This window comes from Glycine soja, chromosome 17 (genome assembly GCF_004193775.1).
Source record: "Glycine soja cultivar W05 chromosome 17, ASM419377v2, whole genome shotgun sequence".
NCBI lineage: Eukaryota > Viridiplantae > Streptophyta > Magnoliopsida > Fabales > Fabaceae > Glycine > Glycine soja.
The window spans coordinates 34,365,650-34,377,898 of record NC_041018.1 but is presented as its reverse complement, the minus strand read 5'-3'; the positions used below and the strand labels follow the sequence as shown (position 1 = coordinate 34,377,898).

Here is a 12,249-nt window from a genome sequence, read left to right as displayed (position 1 = left end):
ATATCTTTGCGGTGACAATTTTGTAATATGGACAACTTCGACGATGACGGTTTTATAAAGACCCTCTTATAAAGTCACGTTCAACGACGATTAATTAGATAATCGTCGTGGTATGCTGATTACCAATTCAACTTTGAAATTATTTAACCCACTATTTGTTGCTTGATACAAGCGAATCCCTCTTTCTATCTCTCTCTCTCACACTTTCTTTCTCTCTCATCTAGATCTTGCAGAAATGGCTAGTGCTCCCACTCCATGCGAAGAGTTTGTGTACATGGCGAAGCTAGTGGAACAAGTCAAGCATTATGAGGAGATGGTGGAGTTCATGGAGAAGGTCTTTGCCTCTACCGAGAGCGAGGAGCTAACCGTGGACGAGCGCAACCTCCTCTCCGTCGCCTACAAGAACATGATCGGCGCACACCACACCTCTTGGCACATCATTTCCTCGACTGAGTAGAAGGAGGACCACCTTGTCGTCATCCGCAACTACCGCTCCAAGATCAAGGTCGAGCTCTCCAACATCTACGACAAAATCCTCAAACTCCTCGACACGCACCTAGTCCCCTCCCTCACCTCTGGTGACTCGAAGGTCTTCTACCTCAAGATGAAGGGAGCCTACCACAGGTACTTCACTGAGTTCAAGATCGATGCCAACCGCAAGGAGGCCGTCGAGAGCCCGCTCTCTACCTACAAAGCTGCTCAAATTTGCTTTTTCTTTTTTTCTTTCGATTTTTTGGATTTTTATTTTGTGATGTAGATCTGTTTACAATTTAACTAATTTTGTGTATATTATTCGCACGCGTGGGAGAGAATCTAATGCATGCACGATTTGGTGGATTTTAGGTTAGAATAGTGGAATTTTTACAGTAATAGTAATTTTTTTGAAGCGAAGGAAGTTGATTTTTTCAATTACTTGTTTAAGATTGAAAATTAATATAGAACTATTGAATTGTTTTAGCGTGCATGTTTGATCTATGGTTCAATACATGTGAAATTGATTTCTACTTTCATGTTAAAACTTAGAAGTAGAGGTATCATTTACATATCTATATTATTTTGGCATGCCTATCAAAGTAAATACATAGTTACATTCCAATGCAACCGGTTTCTCATAATATATGATTTTGTTACGGATTGTTTTGCTTGTTTTGTAGGAGTATGGGCTCTTCAAAACATTAGCATGTGATTAATATTGAATAAGTAATCATCAGTAATCAAGTTACGAGTCCTTTTGTTGTAAAATGAACTTTGTGCTTGATGGTGTGCCTAGGCACCTTAGGTATTGAAGCAAAAATTTAGTATTAGTAGAGATTGTCCATTTATATTTTGGTTTTGGAGATTCTTCTAATATTCTTTGTAATACTTGTTGATTTTTTTTTTTTGAAAGTGACATCTTTGAATATCCTGGATCTTGTTAGTCATAAAACAAAGTGTTTCACTTCATCTAAAATGGATTTAGAGTATGGTCATAGAATTATAATCATTTTTGGGGTTCAAATTAAACAAGTGGGAAATTGCTAGTTCTATGTCTTTGTTGAAATATAGCTATGAAGAATAAGGACAGTCCATGGTTAGATAAATTATGCTTGTATACTTAATGGGATGCTAATCTCCAGTTAGTTGGCTACCATGACTTCTTGAATCAAACATGTTTTTTCCCCTTTTTTTTTAGCTCCTTTATACTATTTTTATTCAAATCTCTTGTTTAATTATAAGTTGTATATATGCACAATTCAGTAGACTTCTCATTCTTTTTGTTCAAAGAAAGAGAAAAAGGGAAAAAAATATCATTCTATTACTCGTTGTTAGTTTTTTTTTTGTGCCTTTTTTCCCTATGATTTTAATGGATTTTCTGCTCATGAACCTTTTATTCAAATCTCTTGTTTAATTATAAGTTGTATATATGCACAATTCAATAGACTTCTCATTCTTTATGTTCAAAGAAAGAGAAAAAGGGAAAAAATATCATTCTATTACTCATTGTTAGTTTTTTTTGTGCCTTTTTTCCCTATGATTTTAATGGATTTTCTGCTCATGAACCATTTATTCAAATCTCTTGTTTAATTATAAGTTGTATATATGCACAATTCAGTAGACTTCTCATTCTTTTTGTTCAAAGAAAGAGAAAAAGGAAAAAAATATCATTTTATTACTTCTCATGAACCATTTATTAAACGGTAGTAGATTTTCTGCTCAATCATATCAGTGAAATTGTGCTAGTTTATTTTCCACAAACATGTAAAAGTATTCAAGTCTATTTTGTGGTGAAACTAGAGGTTGCTACAATGTGGTGATCAAGGTGGGAAATTGTGTATAATGTTCTTGTATAAATTCTTCTAGTTACATCAATTTATGTGCCCCTTGAGTTCGTGTTATGTTTACCTTGATTAGATTAATAAGTTATATATTTTCAGGGCCAACTATGATTTGCTAATGAAATCATCATATAATTTATTTTTGTGTTCTTGCTCTTTAACAAGTTGAATTAGTTTTGAAGATTCATTATGGTTCAAGTGCTCTTTAAGCATATTTCATGGTTTTGAGACTTATAATAACAAAAAAGAAAGTATGATAAGCAACTTATGTTTCTGAGAACCATGACTCTACTTTTGGATGCAATTGACTTGCTTTTACCTGGGATATATACTCCACAGATCATGCCAAATTTGCTATCACAACTTTGGGTACTTTGATCTCCTACTTTGTCCCTCATTTGTAGTACATAACTTTTTCTCCTTTGAAAGCATGTGAAGAGAAAGGCCTATGTGTGCTTGATGATAAGTTAGAGAAATTGCATTGGATTGAAAAATGGGAACCAAGAGGTGAGGGATGTTGGTTCTTAACACAATATTCTATGAAAGTAATCTATTGTATGAAAATTTCATGTCAAGTTAAATCCAAATCTCCAACACAAGACATTGCTAATCAAACGTTTCAAGTTAAAGAAAATAGGTATAAATGAGAGTGCAAACCAAATTCATGGTGTTTTGGTGACAACTTGTGATTTACATCTGCGATCTAAGCCAAGCTTGAGATTTGAAAACTATATCTCCTAATGTTGTTATAAGTACACAACAAACTCCCACGAGCTTGAATCACTCCACCAATTGTGTTTTTCCTCACTAGAACATAATGATGAAGACACTTTCCCTCAATTTCAATCCCTAAACTAAATTTCTAGAATCAAAAAGATTTAAGGATGTCTCTTTTGTAGTCTCTCTTGCTAGTTCATGAATACCATAGGATAATAGAAAACAATTGCTCAAATGAAGCAATGAAATTTGTGTGAACTTCCATTAAATAAGTATTCAAATGAAGCACAAAATGAGTCGACCAAGAACTAGGACTAGGGTTTTAAATCTCTTTTGAAATGCAGGTTGTTGTATATACATTGAAACATAAAGCTTTTGAGGGTCCTTTCAATTCAGTTTTGTAGCAATATTTTTTGTTGTATTTGTTATGTTTAACATATTTTTAAAATTCATTGACTTTATTTAGCATAAGCTTTTTTTCTTTCAAAAAATTTAGAATTTGATTTGAATTTCAATTATTACTACTAATAATAAATGTTTTTGGTTTACTAAAAATGTTCTGCCAATAGTTGAATTCCCCGTTCATAGATAATATTATGATGTATTGGTAGCTCAATCTTAAATTTGAAATATGCCTACTTACTCAAAATGGTTTCTTCTTTATGAAGTTCATGATTTCATATTTTAAGTAAAATTTTGATTGATCTTTGTTAGTTTGGCTGCTATATAGTTACTTTGGCTGGTCCCTTTAAGTTTATACCGTTACTACAATAAAAATGTATGTGTTCTTCAAGGTAGTTTTGGTTGCAAACTCACTTCCTGCCTTAAATGATGTTACTCCAATGGAGCTTCCTGATATAGTAGCTGAGATTGCCCAGGTTTGTGTATTTTTGTACTATGAACTCTAATTTGGTTTGTTATATTTTATGTTTTAGAATCCCTTATAAATTTCATCTCGATGTCCTCACCATCATTCATATACCTCTTATTTGTTTTTATCTCCTTTGAGGGAACATACTATGCTCACTAAAGTCCTAGGACAATTACCATACATGATTCCATGGTGGTATTTGATTTTCACAACCTTATCACGCAAATCTTATCTAATTTCTTTCTTCTTTTGAGAAAAGTGGATTCTTCAGGATTTTTCCTCTACATCTTTTTGCCTTAGAAGTAAAATGTATCTTTGTTGATATGGAATAGTGTCATTCATGCTAAATGCCATTTTCTCAAAGTTGGCAAATCTCGTGAGAGTTTTCGGCATCCTCCTCATTTGTCATTATCAGGTTTAGGTTCCTCCAAACACTTTCTTAGATTCCCTAAATCAATAAAGATAGGAAACCATGCACCTCACATGGTTTTATGTTAGGAATAAATTCGTATCTACAATTTTTGTTTTAATTCAACCACTTGGCATGAGTTTCTTATTGTGCTTTTGTTCTTTACTTGATGGTTTTGGCACCACTTCCAATTTGCATTGTTGTGTTCATGGTTCACTTGGCAACCATCCCAATAAAAAGAACTAGCATTAACCCTACTAGGAGTCTGGGAGTTATTGTCATGTACAACCAACAAAAGGGTTCGATTAGGGAAGTCAGAGACGGTTGAATCAACTATAAGGAAAAAATATTTCATGGTTATACGGATCAATACAACTTTTAGTAGCAGGAAACGCATGATAATTAGTTTGATGTAATCTCAAGAAACACAAAGCATCTACGTAGGAGCAAGTAATATTGAAAATTGGAGCAATTTCTACTTTTTATAATTCCTTTTTGTATGTAACACTATCCTTGGTCCTCTCTTTATTGCAAATCCTAATGAGATGTTCAACCTTTTGTACATGAAATTTTTCTGAATTTTATTTATGCTTTTATTTAAAATTGAAAAATATAGTTACACACATAGTGACTAATTGAGACCATAAATACGTAGTAATATATTTTATATATGTGCATATTTTTCAATTTGAACTTGCCTAAGAATCTACTGATTATTATGATAAAAGGTGTGCTAAACATTTTTTAACCAAAAAATAATACATTCTAAGACGGTTATTCAAAAAATCGTATAAGAAAGTGTATATTCTAAAACAATCCTTCAGAAAATCATCTTAAAAAATATACATTCTAAGGCAGTTTCAAAAAAAACCTGTCTTAGAAAGTAGACAATCTAAGACGGTTTTTTAGAAAATCATTTTTAAATCATCAATTTTTTAACATTTTTAAAATAAAAAATAACACATTCTAAGACAATTTCTTAGAAAATCGATGTAGAAAACAAGATTCTAAGACGATTTAAAAACTGTCGTGGAAAGTTAACACTTTCCACGATGGTGAATTCAAAGACAATTAATAACCGTCGTGGAAAGTATTAAATAACCATCTTTGAATACCTTTTCTGTAGTAGTGTATCAAATATTAAGGTATTAACTATGAACATTTTAGTCTAAATGTAACAATTTTTACTTCCATTCAATATTTCTTAATATTTGTGCAATAACCTTAAATATCAAAAGATATGGGAAGGAGGTAATACTTTCTCCGTTTCTTATTAACTGTTAGATTTTTTAAGAACTTTTGTTCTATTTATTTATCATTTGCAACGTTCAAGATCACATTAGTTATTCTTTTATAAAATATACCCTTGCTTGTATCTTAATCTTTAATTAATTTACACATGAACAAAATAAGAAACCCCACAACTATTTTATTAAAATCAAGAAATCTTAATGCATTTTTTCATTTCTGCATAATAACCTTAAAAGACAAATAAGAAAGAACAGAGGAAGTATATCACATTTGTTAGTTGATAATCGCCAAATATGCTTAAAATTTACACTTTATTTGAGGAGATTATATAGCATTCTTGATACATTGAGCCTTGTTTCAACACAAAGTTAGGATTAAATAAGGAATTACACTTAGATACCTTAGGATGTTAATTAGTTAGGATTTCTTGATGTTTTGTGGAGTTTTGCAGGTAACTAGTTAGAAATCACAAGTGGACCTTTGCTTGCTTAAGCGTGGCTTGTTGTGCGCTTAAGCCAGCCAAAACAAATTCAAGGAAGAATCTATTGACATGCCTCACATAAGTGAGCCAATATGGGTGATTAAGCAAGGGAATTTAAACATATTAAGCAGCCATACTTGCTTAAGCATGACATTCTGAGCGTTTAAGTGAGCTCAAACAGAGAGCTAAGTTGAGATCACTAAAGACCCTCGCTTAAGCCCACACCAAGAAGCTTAAGTAAGGATAAACAAGCCAAAATACAAATGAAGGCCTCACTTAAGTGAGCCAATCTAGGTGCTTAAAGGAGCAAAGACTGTGGGCAACCAAATTTGAAAGAAGGAGTCTCGCTTAAGCAAGGCGTTACCCATGCTTAAGCGAGGGAGTCATGTCAGGCCCAAGCCAACTGTAGTTTATAAAAACTTGGTGCACAAAGGAAGAAGCATCAGAGTATGAATTGGAGCAGTTGTTCCATGAGAGAGAGTACATCATTCTTAGGCTTTTAGCTTGTTATTTATTACACTTTGTATGAATTCTCTTGAGGATTGTAATCAAGTTATGAGCAGCTAATCTCCTTATCTGTCAGGGTTGGAATGACTGACCTAATTTCATGTATTCTTCCTTTTAATATGATTGTTTATGCATTTATTATTCATATTCTATTCTTAATGTTTGTTCTGGATTGATTACTTATTGCTTGATCATAGAAATCGTTAGTTTAGTTGACAAACACTCGTTTGGTTCCTAAAACTAAGAAGAGTACCTAATCGAGATTTTTGCTAGACATATGTCAATACCAATTAGGCTTCATTAATTCTTAATCGATAATGCTAAATATTTAGATTAATTTACCAAGACATTGGGAATTAATCTAAAGAATTTAGACTCTTTCACCTAAGATATTAGGGTTAGAATATATTTGTGAATTGGGAATAAAATTGCAAGAATGATTAGATTAATTGTGGTTATTACATTGAAATAAGAGAAATCAAGTTCAACCCCGGTTGTTCATACCTCTCAAGTCTCACAACAACAATGTGATCGATTCTACTACTTCATTTCAATTTATTATTATTATTGTAGTTGTTGTATTTATTTATTTTAGTGTTCATTGGTCTTGAAATTGTTCCAAACAATCCTTTGAGAAAATACTTTTATAAAACCTTAGTTGTTTAATTAGAATTGCGTCGATAAATACTAGTCCTTTGAGAGATGACTTGGATGAAAGTCCTATTACTATTTTGAAACTTGTCGTTTCGCTTGACCACACGAAAAATCCCTAACATAACGTAGTTAACGTAATTAATATTATCATATGGATAATATTCATGCATTTCTTTTTTTCTTAAATATCTAAAATTTTATATGATATCACAATCATAATAATATTCATCATATGTCCTTCTTATTATGTAAAATTTATGAAATCTCATTACTACAAAATCCAAATATTGTGCATTTGTTTAGATTCCGATCTCTCATTTGAAACTTTTACCATAAACTTTTGTCTCCAAGCCATAAATTTGTTGCATATCTATCTCTAGTTACAAACACAAAATAGAGATGGCAACGGGTTGGGTCAGGCATGGGTAGTGACTTTTGGCTACCCGCTTGTTACCTGTTGGGTATCCATTTAAAAATTATTCACAAATTGCATGTTTTTATTCATGTGGGTATCCATTAATTATCTATGGATACTTCAAATTAAAAAAAAAAGGTGATTCTTTTAGAAGACAACTTATCAAACAAATTTTTTATTTGTTATAAAATTTGAAAATAAAATTATACTATTTTCAGATTTTGTATGTGAAGATTACATGTCTTTAGTGAAAGAAATCAGAATTTGTATTGTAAAAACAAAAAAAATCAAAGAAATAAGAAGGATACCATGTATGGTGTGATTTTGAATGTCTAGACCTAATTCCTACTATTAAAATGCATCTCAACAATAATAACTAGTGAATTAAAGAGTCATATCCAAAAAGAACGAACACCAAACAGATCATTTATTTGGTAATGAATACCCATGAATGAATACAGATATTATGATACTTGCATCTCTCAATTCGAGATACAACTCACACTATGCTAGTCAAATTGGATACTATATATACTCTTCCCATATATATTTTGGTTTTCCAAACTCAAGTTGGTTTCCTTTTCACCCTAAACATATTTAACATAATATGATATCCCTACTTATAATTAGTTCTTTATTTCTTCATTTAGTATAATTAATTCTACCAGAAAATCAAATAGATAAACATAACGTAGTGGGTGTTATTATACACCGAATATAATACTCATATCAAAATAATAACCTATTGTATTGATCTTGTTTCTCAAAATCAAGTACTCCATCAAAGGTATTTTTGAGATTTGTTGTATAAAAACCTCATTTTAATATCACCTTTCATGATTTAATTATCAAATTAATATATATTAATTTTTAATAATTTTGTGAACACCAATGCTAAAAACTTATATAAGTGATTAAAAATAAATAAAAAATATTGAAAAAAATAAGTATAATACTTTTACATTTAAAGTACAATGTAATAGAAAAAAGATTATGCATTCTAAAATAATTATATATTACATTTAATTTATATATATATGATAAGTTTAATTATTTTGACACTCCAATTTTTTTTATCAAGTTCGGCCACTGGGTAGAGGGCAGATTTTCATTCAACCAGACAAGTGAAACAAAGTTACTATCCATCCTTTTTATTATTATTATTATTTTGCTGAATTACTATCCATCCTAATTCAATCGTTAAGTCAAAAGCTCCTATTGAATAGATTAACTATACAATGTTTTAAAAGTTATAAAATTATTGGATACTTACTATCATTATTGAAAGAACATTAAAATATTATATATATATATATATATATATATATATATATATATATATATATATATATATAGTTATTAAACAAAGTAAAATATCTACAAAGTATTAAAATATTATTGCCAAGTAATTTCATTATCACCCTATTAAAATCTCATATTTCAGAAACAAGATAAATGTTTGGGTCATTAGAGAAAATGGGATGTTCATAGATCCAACCAATTAGTGAGAAGGATTGGCAAAATAAATGGAGTAACTTCTTTCCATTAGTTTATGGTCCAACTAGGCAGCTACCAACATTTGCACGTGGTCACGAGTTTATGTATAATGACATAATGTTCTAGATATGACTCCAGGGATAAGAGGGACCGAACTACATTGAAAGATTTTAAAGGTCATGTGCTTAATTTTGTCCCATTTTATTTAATAATAATAATATAAATAATAATAAGAAGATTAAATTATTTATTTGGTTCCTATAGTTTCTCGATTCTTATTTTTTCAGTTCTTATAGTTTGAAAGTGATTTTTTTAGTTCTTATAATTTACATTTTAATTTTCTTCTAATCTCTATAGTTTAAAAGTATTTTTTTTAGTTTGTATCATTTGTACTCTAATTCTCTTTTAGTCTCTATACTTTGAAAGTGATTTTTTTTAGTTTCTATAATTTGTATTTTAATTATCTTTTAGTCTATACTATAAAAAAAATTATAAAATAATTAACTACAAATTAGTTATAAATTATCAATTTTTTATTATAAATTATCTTCCGATAAATTAGTCACAAATTATTTGTTAATATTTTTGTAGTTAATTGTAATTGATAATATTACTCATATTTTGATGGTAAAGACTAAAAAGGAATTAAAATATAAAGTATTGAGACTAAAAAAACCACTTTTAAACTATAGGGACTAAAAAAAAATTAAAATACAAAGACTAAAAAAATCACTTTCAAATTACATGGACTAAAAAAAATTAAAATTTAAACTATAAGGACTAAAAAAATCACTTTCAAACTATAAGAACTAAAAATATAAGAATCATGAAACTATAGGGACTGAACCAAATGAGTAATTTATCCTAATAATAATAATTTTGAATTTGGGACATCCACGGACTGAAAACTGAAAAGAAGAGGGAAAAATGGATCAACTGGTGCTAATAAGTTGTACTCAAATAAATAGGATGGAAAAAAGCAACCAAAAATTATTGGCCCAAATCTTAATCTTTCAAAAACAAATTCATAATAAAATAAATAAAATTGATTGGAAACCATCAACTGTATACAAGGACAGCTGCTGATATCACTGCAGAAGTGTTTTTTGGAGTTAAATTTGTTATTATGGAAATTACTAAATTATGTCTGTTATATTTATTTAAATGTGTTGATGTGCTGTTATTTATTTAAATATTTTATTTATTGAGAATATCATAAATTATGAATGTTTTAATCTGATTTTTATTAAAGTATATCATATATTATGGTAGGCTACATGACTTATCAATTCGGAGGATGGTTGTGTTAGGTCATTAACAGCCACCATAAAACTCGTCGATATACCAGTACTCAAAATTTGGATTCTCCAAGACCAGGAAATCATCTTTTTTTTCATCCAACTCAAAAAAAAACTACTTCACTTTTTGCTACATCGAATTCCTTGCCAACTTCCTCTAACAAGAAATTGAAAACCACGTTGAGGTGTGAATCTCTGTAAAATTATGCCAAATCTGAAATAAAAATGCAGCTACAATTGGTAACTTCTATATCGGTTCCAATCTAAACACGCATGCAAACAATTGCCTTCCATTCTCCCAACGTTCTCTTTCCTTCTCCAAATTGGTTCTTCCCACAAGCTCCACCTCTGATAATACTGCATTAAGATCATCATCGGAGCTCCTATGTCTCTTAAGGGTCAAAGAATTTTTCAATCGTGTAGAGATTTTGAATGGAACAAGCAAATTAGGATTCGTGAATTATTCGGGTATTTTAAGTGTACTTCCATTTGGTTTTAGATATCTCTTTGAATAATAAAATTATGAATCATTCTGTCAAAAAAATTATAAACTAAACTAGACATGAACATTATTGACATAGACATAAATAAAAATCAACTTAAAAATTAGAATAAAATGTTTTTTATCCCTATAAATATGAAAAGGTTTTCGTCCCGATAAAAATGAGTAATTTATTCGACCTCGCAAAATTAAAATCTACTATTTTTTGGCTCAAAGTAAAACTCAATTGACTACCTTACCTAGATGACTACCCTAACAACATGATGCTAACAGTGTCATTTCTTCATTTGCACCCTAACAACATGATGCTTACAGTGTCATTTCTTCATTTGCCCATTTCGTTCTCCTTCATTTCTCTCGTTTGAATCTCCTCTCCCCCACACAGACACCACTGAGCAGCACAAGCTCCACTTTTTCCGTGACAGTGTCAGAAGGGTTCTCCACATAACAAACTCCATTTTTCCTGAAGCTTGGATAATGGGTAGTGTTATTGCTGCTAGTTGAAGAAAGTTGCTCCTTCAATGGGTTTCTTTTATGGGGCAAAGTTTGCAAAGGGGAGAGAGAAGTGATATGAGTGGTCACAGATCTATGGCAGCACAGTGGTTGTGAGCGGGTTAATGGTGATGGTTATCGATGATCATTTGCAGTTGGGGGCAAACAGTGACGATGGTTCTTGGGTGCAGCATTGGACAGTCAACACACAAGTAAGTTTGGTTATCCAACCTTACTTCAAGCCAAAACAATAACAGATTTTAATTTTGCGAGAACGAAAAACTACTCAATTTTAAAGGGATGGAAAGCATTTCAGCCAAAAAAAATAAAATGAAAAAATTTCTACAAATTAATTTATACACAAAATTTAAAATTATGAAACAGAAATACTTTATTTTTCTTATTTTCTTTGATTACTAGTATTTATGAAAAGCAATCCAAATTATTCAGTTTATTTCCATAAAACTTAGTTGACAAACATTTCTTTCATAGAGTACACGATTTGGAGTAAACCTTTCATCAAAACAATTCAAGTCAATAGTTATGTGAAATCTGTGCAACTCAGTAGTTTCCTTTTTCAGTGATGGAATTTAAATTTATGATCTCATGCAAAATTGCAGGTCCCTCACTAGCCCAATAGGCGTACTCCAAGGAGTTTCTCTACCAAAAACCATTATTTTTTAATATCACTAATATTTGTCCATGGTAGTGTTTGTTTTTTGCAACAATTAGTTCACCAAAATATTGAATTGAAGCAAATATTGTTGCTCTTGGAAACAAAAGCCGATGTAGACAAGACAGAGAGATGAGCTTCAAGAAAACATACAACAAACCAGCAAT

At 30.6% G+C, this 12,249-nt stretch overlaps 1 pseudogene; it reads left to right on the top strand.

The window, feature by feature from the left end:
* Window positions 1–235: 235 nt before the first annotated feature.
* On the top strand, window positions 236–12,041 carry LOC114391677 (annotated as a pseudogene).
* Window positions 12,042–12,249: the final 208 nt, after the last annotated feature.